Here is a 12507-nt window from a genome sequence, read left to right as displayed (position 1 = left end):
GCCTGCTGCTCTGCCTACTTGTGCTCTCTATCTCTCTGACAATAAATAAAATCTTTTTTTAAAAAGGGGGGGCCATAGTGCTGTCCTGAGGACCCAGGCTCCTCTGTGGAATTTACTCCCCAACTGGGAGAAACAGTGCCCTAACACTCCAATGGGGCTCCATTCTAGGTAAATCCGCCCCCGCCCCATCACAAGGAGAGCTGAGTGACAACAGGGAAGAGTGCCAAGTGGCAACTGTGTGCCAGCTTTCAGCAAATCATCCCCTACCTTCCAGAGCGATGGAGAGATCACTTCCCCGGGCTGCTGCAGAAGCAGACTGTGGGAGGGATTTCAGCTGCAAAGCTTCAGTTACATTCCTTCCTTCTTGGCCCTAACCCCTCTTCTCTTGCCTTCTGTATTCATTCTAACAGGGGGAGGCCCTACGATCTACCAAAGAAGGCCAGGTACTGGCAAGAGACCCCTCCTTATCCCTACTGCATTGGTTCCGACAGGAGGCATAAGAGACCCAGATGGAGCAGCCATTAGCACATTTGCTTGGGGACTACATTTTAGGTCAGGGAGGGAATGCGGATGGTGAAGATACTCATCTTATTCTTAAATTCTACTTCTGCTCACTAGCCTTGAGTATCTTTTTCACCTTCCGTCCTCACTAAGGCACCCTGGGGAATTCAGGCTCCCCGGGCATTGCGGTCTCAGCTGGAGGGGAAGGCCTGTGTTGGGAGAGGAACTCCTTGCACTTCTTCCCTCCCCGCCGCCCAGGGCCCTAGAGGGGAACACGGTGCCTTACTTCTCAGCTTTCAAGCAATAACTAAGTACGGCAAAGTCAAGGGTTTGGGATTTGGGATGAAGTAAAAAGCAGTTAGCATTAGACAGAATCAGACCACATGCACATCGCAACAGGGCTATGTTAGTAAGGGTATGTGGGGTTGTGGGAACGATTTTCAGTGAAATTCTGAACAGAAAGATGCCTCTAGACTTATCTCTGAATGCTGAAATTAAGAGATGCTGACTGCTCTGAACCTTCTTCATTGCAATTAGTGATTCAATCCTAAGGAAACCAGAGACTCCAATGTTGAGCACGTCTACTACCTGGATCAGATGAATTCAAGTGCAAGGAGATCCTATTCCCAGGTGAACCACCTTCTCCCCATCTCCCACTGATCTATGCAGCACAGACACCCACTTTCATTTCTAAAATTATTGGCAGGGTCTGGGATACCTGGATGACTCAGTTGGTTAAGTGTCTGCCTTCAGCTCGGGTCATGATCCCAGGGGTCCTGGGATCCAGTCCTGCATCGGGCTCCCTGTTCAGTAGGGAGCTTGCTTCTCCCACTTTCTCTGCCTGCTGCTCTGCCTGCTTGTGCTGTCAAATAAATAAATAAAATCTTTAAAAAAAAAATTATTCACAGGGTCAAAAGCATCATTTAAAAAAATCTCAACACTGAAAGGGGCCTCAACTCCTCCCTTTTCACCTCCCCAAACTACCAGGAGTTCTAGAGTCCCAGAAAGTCCTAAACCCAGCTAGTGTCCTTGACTTCCACACCCCTCCCTCTTCCAAGTTCCCTCCATCAGCCAGCCTGCCTCCATTCATCTTCCTGTCTCTGAAGCCCATCGCTCCCTTTTTAAGGACTTCACTCCAGAAACTGTCTGTGCCTCCTCTCCTGTATTTCCAATGGCTCCTCCCTACTGCCTCTTTCCCATGAGTATTTAAACTGCTCGACGTCTCTCTGATCTTAAAAAAAAAAAAAAAAGGAGAAGCAATCTCTTCACCCTTTTTTTAATCCACCTAGCTACCATCCCTTTCCTCTCTTTTCCAGCCAGACCATTTTAATGGCCTAATACTCCTCTCTCTCTGCACATTCTATCTCCCGGTCGTTCAAAAGCCTCCTGTAATCTGGTCTCTGCCCTCTGCACGGCCCTCGCCGGGGCTTAGTCCAGTACGTTGCTTTTCAGGTGCTGTGTCACATGTCAGCCACGTGGCACTTTTCACTGGTGATGCTCCTGAATCAGGTACTCTTTCCACTGGGCTCCCAAAGGAAAGGCCATTACCTGCTCAGTCTTCCTCCTACATCTACAATCTACATCTACATCTACATCTCTGTCCACTTCTTAATCTCCTTTAGAATCCCTCATCTTCGTCCTGCTTCTTAGCTGCTAGTGTTTCTTCAGGGTTCAGTCCTGAGTCATCTCTATTTGCTCTATAAATGCTCCCTGGGCAAGCTCACCCATTAAGCATCCTTTAATTACATTCATAATATTGACAACCCTCCCCAGAGGTCCAGACCCAGACATTTTTGACCTATTCAATTAACCTGGCAGACATTTCCACCTGTAATTTTCACAGGCACTCCCAAGTCAACATTTTTAAAACTGAAATCAAGCCTCATCTGCCCCCCCTTCATACCTCCTAAGACTCCTCTCCTGTGTTCCCCGTTACTGTGAATATGACCACCCCTACCCAATTTTCTGTCTTCAACAACTCCCATTCCCCAATATCCAACAAATTACCAGAGCTTACTGATTTTTCTCCATCTCTCTCAAATCTGCTTATTTCTTCCCACACTCACTGCCATTACCTTATTTCAGGCCATCCTCATTTTCCCCTAGAGTGCTAGAATTTATGACTATACTGTCAGAAAAGCTGTGTGGTATCTGCCCAACTCAGTGATTCGCCTTCTTCTGGATATTCCCTCTCGTGCAGTCATGTCTAAATAATACCTTCCCCTCCACCTTGTCAGAGCTCGTGGAACCAGCGGACCCAAGCTTGGATCAGCCAGATTCTTCCTCCCACAGAAGTGGAATTTGGTGTAAGCCTGGGCAGGCAACTTAAATTATAAATAAAAGTGGGAGGTATATAGTAACCATACAGAGCCACACGAATGAACAGGTTAGGTCCACATGTAAAAAGAAAAGACCAACACAAAAGCAGAAAAAAACAGAGATACAAGAGAGACAGAGAGAGAGAAACTCCTGAAGGCCTTCTTGTTCCTGACCTCAGCCCCTTCCTGAGGGTCAGCGGCACTTCCTCTCCCAGGTTCAATGACAGACTCCGCCCTGTCTTATCATTTTCCTTTTATATGCAGCTGGTTTGAGTAGGTAACTGTTACATGCCTAGGGAAAGTCTTGATTAATACTTTTGGATTAACTCACTCTTACCCATTGGGTCTCAGCTTCCCCATTCGCAAAAGTAGAAGATAGAAGTAGATAAACTCTGTGAGGGCAGTAAACATTAACATGCTACAATTTTCAAGTAGAATATGCATTATTTCTATATTCAGTCTATGTGCAAAATCACAGTCAAATTAATATTTTAAGATTGCGCTTTTTAATAATCAAGTTTTTAAAAGATGTAGTGTTGTTGTTGTTGTTAAGATTTATTTATTTATTTAAGGAGGGTGGGGCAGAGGGTGGAGAGAATCCTGAAGCAGACTCCCCTCTGAGCACTGAGCCTGACCCAGGGCTCCATTCCAGGACCCTGAAATCATGACCTGAGCAGAAATCAAGAGCCAGACACTTAACTGACTGAGCCACCCAGGTGTCCCTAAAAGACGTGGAGTTTAAAAACAAAGAGAGTGCCTATTTTAACGCAAAGAAAGTGTTTTATTCGTGTCAATTTTCATCTATTTATCATAAGTATACATTTTAAAATTGTTTCCTTTTTTAAAGCCCTAAATTAAAACATTTCTCTGACCTTCAGTAGAGCTCACCTGACACTCTGCAGTGCATTTACAAATGGCCCAATTCAGAACATATTTAGAGAATGCTTTCACTATTCATGCTTATATCATTGCTGAAAAAAATAGATTCACCTTACAATGCCACACTGAACATAGTGCACTAAGTGTTCTAAAAACACCTGAAAGCTTTCATCCTCCCAAGAGGCTCTAGATAAATTCTTAAGCCACTTATTAAGTATCCAATATACAAAGTACAGGTTATATCACTGATAAAGTAGTTGGTATGCTGACAAAGAGTCTGATCCCGTAGGCCTGGGTAGGGCCTTGAGATTTTTTTTTTTTTTTTTTTTTTTAAAGCCTCCCAGGTAATATGGATCATGTGCCATTTTGGGGAGCCACTGTCCCAGAATCAGAGGCATTTCAGATCTTTTTGAAATAAAAATAAAAAGCAGCATACTAGGAACACTTAGAATATAACCAGAGTATCTCTCTATGTTAATAATGTGTGTGTGTGTGTGTGTGTGTGTGTGTGTGTGTGTGTGTGTGAGAGAGAGAGAGAGAGAGAGAGAGAGAGACTAACTTAAATGAAGCCGACTGGCAGTTTTAAGGGTAAGAGAAATGGTAAGGAAGTCTGACCAGGTTAGCTGTCTTTGTTAAGGAAAGGAAGCTCATGACTGCAAATTCCTATTCTGAAAAGATGTGCCACTGGCAAACACAAAATGTACCATAATCCACATTTTAAATAGCTATTCAAGATCCTACAGAGAAACTTCTTTGCCAGATGACTGCTCTAGTTCAAGTTTGAATGCTAGGAAAGTCAAACAAAAGAAAAAGGCTATCCCAAAGCTGTTTCAGAAACAGGGTTCAGGGACACCTGGGTGGCTCAGCTGGTTAAGCGTCTGCCTTCAGCTCAGCTCATAGTCCCAGGTTCCTGGGATCCAGTCCCACATGGGGCTCCTTGCTCAGTAGGGAGCCTGCATCTCCCACTGTTTGCCACGCCCCCTGTTTGTACTCTCTGACAAATAAATAAAATCTTTGGAAAAAAAAAAAAAAAAGAAAGACAGAAACAAGGTTCAACAAGAAGTGGTGGTCAAGGGAAGATTAAGAGTCAGGCTTAGGTGTAGAAATAAAGCTTTCTGCTCCAGAGTTTTGGCAAACTCCTGGAAAAAGAATGCTGATGTCTAGCACCTTCAAAGTCTTCCCTGCTGCTCTGATGACTTTGCTGCAGTTGACACCAGTGAGAGAGCCCACATCATGTCCAAAGGGTTCTGTTCATAGACTGTGCTTGAATACATGCCCACTGCAGTCATGTGTGACTGCCACTGCCACACAACTCCTGGCCACATTTCAAATAAATTCCCACGTGAGAGATACCAAGGAGCAACAGAAAGAACAGGCTAGGAGTCAGGAGACCTAGTTCTGGTCCAAGTTCCACAAACGACAAGCTATGACCTTGAGTAAATCACCACACTTTTCTGGGCGTCCATTTCCTATATGTAAAATAAAACTGTGGCACTGGATTAAAAGGACAGAAAAACGTCTGACATTTGGGGCAAGGTAAATGCCATATTTTGTTGATTCTTTAGGGATATGAATCACATCAAATAACCTCCTAAATTCGACGCAGGACCTCGAATTATTATTCTTTAAAAGACAATATTGCTTTCATACTCGAAGGTATCAATTGGGCAGTAGAAGAACATACATTTTAAAGAGCTCTCTGACAGGTGGGAGTACGGGTAGGAATTGGCAAAACATTGCTCCCTTTGGGATGCTCACTGCAATCACTTGCTGATTATCCTGATATAGGCACATTTTTAAAACCTGAAGGCAAAGAGATTTTCTGTTAAGAATTCTCCTAAAGGGACAGTTGGGTGGCTCAGTGGGTTAAGTGTTTGCCTTTGGCTCGGGTCAGGATCCCAGGGTCCTGATCTAGTCGTGCATCAGGCTCCTTGCTCAGGGGTGAGCCTGCTTCTCCCTCTGCCTGCCACTCCCCCAGCTTGTGCCGTCATGACCTGGCGGGGGGGGCACCCAGGTCATGATCCTGGGGTCCGGGGATCGAGCCCCATATCGGGCTCTCTGCTCAGCAGGGAGCCTGCTTCCCCCCTTCTCTCTGCCTGCCTCTCTGCCTACTTGTGATCTCTGTCTGTCAAATAAATAAATAAAATCTTAAAAAAAAATTCTCCTAAAGAATGTTTAGAAACATTCCAAAACAAAACAAAAAAGTTTGATATTTTCCATGAAAGTCACTCCCTATATGTCTAGAGTACAAGCAGTGTGTCACTATCCTGGGTCTCAGCCTCATGGCACACAGTTCACAGCCTCCTTTCCAGCTGAGCACAATACCCACTGCAAGTCCAAAGACACACTCCCTTCACCTGCCACCTTCCTGCTACCTGTATTTCTTCACTGATTCTTGGACCCGCGTCCCTTCAGAGGCACTAACTCCTCAGGTGCCCTGATACAGTGGTTTGCATTTCAGTTGTAAATCGACTCATCCTATTTTTCCAGGATCCCGAGTTTAATGTTTTCATCTCCAGTACAAACCACCCACTGAAAAAACAAAGTGGATATTTCATGCTTTCTCCTAAACGGAGAAAAATGTCTCAGTTGGTTCTCCAGGTAGATGTGAGGTCTCTGGCCACATCCTGACAGTCGCCTTTGCCTGACTGCCCCTCCTCCCATACATGGAGTCTCTTCTACAGAATAATCAACCTTCTATCAGTGTTCTTCATGCTAAGCGGTAACATCTGCTTAGGAGCCCTCGGAGGCTGCTTCTACTCCCTCCCCCAACAACCTACCAACCTCCTTCAAGAAAGGCATTAGTATTTCTAGTGTTGTTGACCTACCACACACACACGCACGCACGCACGCACACACAGCTCCCTGAACAATCTAGCATCCTCCTTGAAAAACACAATCACGGAATCCTAATCAGGCAGGCGTGACTCCTAAGCAGATGGCAGGCCTGATAATTAGGTCATTACATAATACCTCTTCTCTAACCAGCTTCTCTACTTCACTCAGAGACCCTGGGTTGATGAGCTTTACACTGTGGTTGTTTTAATTATAATTCGCTCTTGAGAACACAGTCATACCACATTTTGATAAAGGAAAAGACACTAGGTAAGAGAAATGTGGGAGGGTAAGAGTCAAATATTGCTTTTAGCTTCAGCTTTGAGTAGTCCAGACTTGTATGGAGAACTCTTTGTCATGGCACTGGTCTCCCAACCTGTCACATAGACTCACACCAATCCCCGGATGCACTGGTTCCATCACAATACTCATATACACACGTTACAGCACATGATTCAACTTCTACAGGATACTCCATCACATTTAGGTGTCATGTCAGGCTCTCAACAACTCATTGCCAAGCTGAAGACTGCACAAGATGGTGTTCAGACACACACGGCAACTACTACTCTCAGTAAGACCCCAGGTCAGCATCAAATCAGGCTTAGTCTTTGATCTCCCAAGACCTCCAATTCTAGGCACTCAGAGACCTAATTTACACCCCTCTCCATCCCCAAGAAATCGGAAGCCTTCTACCCTACTCGCAATGCAGCTTCCCAGCACTAGTTTAGCTTCTCCTGGAGTTAGCCGCAATCCAGAAATCACTGCTCTCTTCACACAAAATCAAAACTGCTGTTCTTGGGGTGCCTGGGTGGCTCAGTTGGTAAAGCAGCTGCCCTAGGCTCAGTCCATGATGTCAGGGTCCTGGGATGGAGCCCTGCATCAGGCTCCCTGATCAGCAAGGAGCCTGCTTCTCCCTTTCCCTCTGCTCGTGCTTGTGCGCGCTCTCTCTCTCTCTGTGTCTGAAATAAATAAATAAAAATCTTAAAAAAAAAAAAAAAAACCCTGCTGTTCTTCGCAATCTGTTAGTTTAAAGGAAACTGGGGTCTCATACCTGATACTTGTATGGATAGCCTACAGTTTACAACAATCATTCACATATACATTCTCATTTCCTCATTACAATAAGCCTGAATTATCATTTTGGAGACTCGAAAACCTAGAGGCAGAGGCACCTGGGTGGCACAATCAGTTAAGTGTTCTGACTCTTGGTTTCAACTCTGGTTATGATCTCCGGGTCATGAGATTGAGCTGAACATGGAATCTGCTGGAGATTCTGTCTCTCCCTCTGCCCCTTTCCAACCTTACTCACTCACTCTCTCTCTCTCTCTAAAATAGATAAATCTTGGGGCGCTTGGGTGGCTCAGTTGTTAAGTATCTGCTTTCAGCTCAGGTCATGATCCCAGGGTCCTGGGATCGAGCCCCGAATTGGGCTCCCTGCTCAGTGGGAAGCCCGCTTCTCCCTCTCCCACTGTCCCTGCTCGGGTTCCCTCTCTTGCTGTGTCTGTCCCTAGCAAATAAATAAATAAAATCTTTTAATAAATAAATGAATAATAAGATAAAAATAGATAAATCTTATTTTTTAAAAAAAAGGTATACCCAGATAAGGAATACCAAAAAAGGCAGATACATAAAAATTCAAGCAATACGGGCACTGGGTGGCTCAGTTGGTTAAGCAGCTGCTTTCAGCTTGGGTCATGACCCCAGAGTCCTGGGATGGAGCCCCACGTTGGGCTCCCTGCTCAGTAGGGAGCCTGCTTCTCCCCTGCTGTTACCCCTGCTTGTGCTTGCTCTCTGTCTCTCTCTGTGTGTCAAATAAATAAATAAAATATTTTAAAAATTTCAAGCTATAATATGAGATTAAAAGAAAAGACTATTCCATTAAAAGGAGAAATTAGTGATCTTCAGTTGGCATAAGGTATAATGGGAGATATTTCTGAGATGAAGCCCATCCCCCAGACCACTTCCAGCTTCCCAAGGACTTCGGCTTAGCATTTATGCTTTGGTCACACTGCTAACAGCAAGTTCTGACACTGGCCTGGGAGAGGGGCTTTGTTGCCCCCTGGTTCTGATGGGTTGGCATACGGACTCAGTGCCTTACCTCACTGCAATCCCAGACTCTGATAACTAATGCTACCCTGTCTGGAGTCCTGTCCCAATTACTTGATCCCTCCTGGACTGTTAAATCAAAGCCTTGATTTCTAAAACCTACAGAGGATATCAGAAATCAAACTGAGAGCCACTTATCCAAAAAGTAGGTTTGGACTAGAGCAAAAAGCTTTACATATGATGTGGCATGCGGTCTAAGGAAAAGAGCATGGCCTTTAGGTCGGAAGGTTCTATGGCTGGATTTCCAGCAACAAAACTTACTTGTTTACATAACCCTGACAAAGTTACTTAACTTCTGTAAGGCTTAAGTTATCAATCTTATTTTGCAGGTGCAAAAACTTTCTCCCTCAAGGCTACTGAGAAGCATTAAACAAAAAAATGCACAGAAAGGGGACTCACACAGTGCTGGGCACGCACTGCTTTCCTCCTTCCCTCTGCAGTGACTGGGAGGAATGACTCCCTGCCCTTTGCTGTGCTCACTGTCCTGAGAGGTCTGGGAAAAACTCTGAAAAATACACAGCCCACAAGAACACTGTAGGATGAGTTGGATGACAGTGAACTAATTAGAAAGCAGAGCAAAGAGATCTCCATGACCACCAAAAGGGCAGGTTTTGTCCAAGCATCACATTCCTAAAATAATCACTGTGTAGCCTTTCAGGTGTCTTCCAGGTGAGACACCTAAAAATGAACCAAGAACAAAGCAGTCAATTAAAAAGCTGTGGGCCTGTGAACCTACGGCAAAACGGGTGGTAAAATATCAGGCTGGTAATGAGGCAGAAAGGCAGGCAGGAGATTCTAGAACAGGGAGCCATGGGCTTCGGGGGCAACTTACACAGCTTGGAGGGATCTCAAAGAGGACCTGGCAATGACAACTTTCAGAAGGCTTTATAACACCAATGAAGTCAGGAAACCTAGATTCCAATTGTGGTACTGAACTCACAAACTACATGTGGCCTTTTGCTAAAAACTCTTCAAAGGCAGGGAAAGTGTTTCTTTCTTTGCATTTTTTGGAATCATCTAAAATAACAAATAGGCAATGCTGGGTAAGCGCTATCCTGAATGAAGAACTATCTGGCTTCTGCGCTCTCTGGGCCTCAGTTTCCACTCACAAGAAGGTTGGACACATTATCTCCAGGGCCACTGAAGGACTCACACCCATCTCATCGTTCTCTCTATGTAAACATTTGTCAATCCCAACAGCACATTACAACCGCCTCAGAAGTCCCAGCCTTACATCCAGAACCCACGGAGATTCAGAATCCTCAGGGTGGCGGGTTTGTTTTTGGTTTTTGGTGTTTTGTGTGTGTGTGTGTTTCTGAAATCTCCAGACATGATCCTAAAAGACAAAAGTGATCCAGAATAGCTGGTGTTGGGAAACTAATGGGCCCTGCTTTCAAATGCGGCCATCTTTACGAAATGAGGGAATGGAGACTGAGTCCTTCCTGTCGCCTGTCTTTCTGCCAGAATCAGCAGTTTCCATTTTTGCAAGCAAGCCTGCCTCATTCTAAGGAGCTGTGCTTTGGAGTTAGAGCTGGAGGCAAAGCCCAGTACAAGCACTCCACCGTAATGTCACCTCAGCCTATCTGTAAAATGAGGAACGACCAGCTACTTCGCTGAGGTGTTAATCAAGATTATAAGGGAGACAGCGTCATGAAGCACCTGGCACATATGTAACCGCAGAAGCAGCCAACAAACGTTCGCTCCCACCTCTCCTCACTCCTTCCTTCCATTAGCTGCGTATCTGACATGGCCTGCCGCCTTCAGTAAAACTCTGGTTACAGGAGCTCTGCTGATACAGACTTTGCTCCAATTTCAATATTGTCGTGAGCATCAGCTTCTCCATCCCTTACATTAAGAGGGAACAGTAAACCCATCTTCTTCTTAACTAATGACTCTCGATACGTTATAATGGTTTATTGTCAGTAAGAGATGGCTTCAGATGATTTAAGTATCCAGAAATCCTATTGCCTGAATGGTCCAAATGAGGCCTAGTCTTGGATGGCTGTGACATCCGAGCATCTGTGAAACCCTTCCTTGATGCTGAGCTGTGTAATTTTATGACTCCTCAGTTCTGATACTTGTTTTATGCTTGCTACCACAGCTGTAGGCTTTTTTTTTTTCCCCACACAAGCTTTTATGATGCTTCCATTAAACAGGCTAGTTTTATTGAGTTCTTCCACATTATTTATTTTTATCAAATGGCACACCCGATCTGTAGATCAAGGTTTACTGTTGTTAGTGCTATACCAGTCCATTATGTAGAAGAATATTTTATAAAGAGCTCAATCTGGATCTCCAACAGAATAAATGAAAGAACAGATACCCAAAAAGGCAGCTTCTGGTTTCCATTGCTTTTTAGATGTCTTTTAAAAAAGGTGGACTCAGTCTTGAGAGAATATATGAACCAATACATTCATATGCGATGCATGGGGGGGTGGTTAGTCTCATAACCTAATCGCAAAGCCACCACTAGTGTCATCTGGAGCTAAGGGTCAGGACACAGATGAGAAACCAGGGTTTTCACTGAATGCCTTGGTCAAGGTCAGGGGGCACAGATGTATCAGGATGGACAGGAGTTAAATAGTTCTTAGACTAGTTAACACTAAGTGGAGACCTGTCAAAGTGAGGAGTAAATCAAAGAGAGCCCAGACAATTCGCTGACTGTACACTGGACACAGCAGATGATACAATTGTTGGACTCTGAAGCTGCCTAATGGTCAAGCACTGAGGTGCAGAAACAAGACCTAGAAAGAAAATCAGCAGGAAAAGGAAACCTAGGGGATGTGAAGAGAAGAGATATACAGTATTCCACATCAAAGAAGGTAAAGGAGTGTTGGGTCTGAGAAGCTAAGTGCCCTTGAAAGAAGCGCTGTCTAGGCATGACCTGCCTCAGACATTCAAGCACAGAAAAGGGAGCCCAGGACTGGGTGGTCCTGGCACAGGAAGCTAGCAGCTCCGGGCTGGTTTCACGGTAGCTTCCATTTGCTCTCACGGAAGAAAGACAAGCAATGGGATTAATGTTTAAAAAAAAAACCCCAAATGGTCCAACTGGTTCTGATAAAATAACCTATAAAAACTGGCTCTGCCCGGCCATGGGAGTAAGTCAAAAATCTCTGTATGGCTGCTCAGTGCATGGGACAATCAACAACGGAGTTCAGACATGGAGACAAGCTGGGAACCTCATTCTCCGTTCTGTGAGCTCCATCCTCATACACCAGCAGACCCATACTCTGTGGTTTCCATGCTGGTTGAGGCATACTAACTTCCTGGTCACTTCAGGGCATACTGGAGCCTGTCCCTGAAACACTCGGTTTTAGCTGGCATTATCTCAAAGCTCTATCAGTAGCAGCAGAAACGCTAAGGATTAAAGCAGAGGACGTTGTGGACTTTGGTCAGCAAATGTGTCTGAGAACAGGAAAGAGCACACCTTCCAAGAAGGCTTTATGGAGAAGCTGGCGTGTGATCACAGTCTGTATACCCACCCCCAGACTGCTATTCCGCAGTGTCTGTCCTTCCTGGAGGACAGAGCTAGGGCAGGAGTGATTCAGCATAAGCCGTCCAAACTAACCGTGTACACAGCCTACTTAATATAGCAGGCTTAGGTGGCTCAATACTTTAACTGGCAACACTAAGATTCTGCCCCTTGCAAACATAATGGCAAATCAAAACCAGTTTTTAGGTTTAAACAGTTTCTCTAGTTAGGAATCCGAGTATCTAAGGGGTACTCTCCTGGGCTTAACCAGCTATTAACTGGATAACCCTGGGTAAGTCTCAACTTCTCTCAATCTCCATTTTCACCGTTGTAAATGGGAGTAATTCTATCTATTCCGAAACTCTTTCTAACAATCGTAAAGTTAGTAGGAAG

General features: G+C 44.8%; 1 protein-coding gene across 13 annotated transcripts in view; it reads right to left on the bottom strand.

The window, feature by feature from the left end:
• The window catches only part of AAK1 (AP2 associated kinase 1), a 166550-nt gene that overhangs the window by 106771 nt on the left and 47272 nt on the right, over nt 1-12507 (bottom strand). The window lies entirely within an intron of this gene.

This window comes from Lontra canadensis, unplaced genomic scaffold, assembly GCF_010015895.1.
Source record: "Lontra canadensis isolate GAN:19392208 unplaced genomic scaffold, GSC_riverotter_1.0 scaffold50, whole genome shotgun sequence".
Taxonomy (NCBI): Eukaryota; Metazoa; Chordata; class Mammalia; order Carnivora; family Mustelidae; genus Lontra; species Lontra canadensis.
Note: the sequence above shows the minus strand (reverse complement) of the source record. Positions and strands in the feature narration are given on the sequence as shown.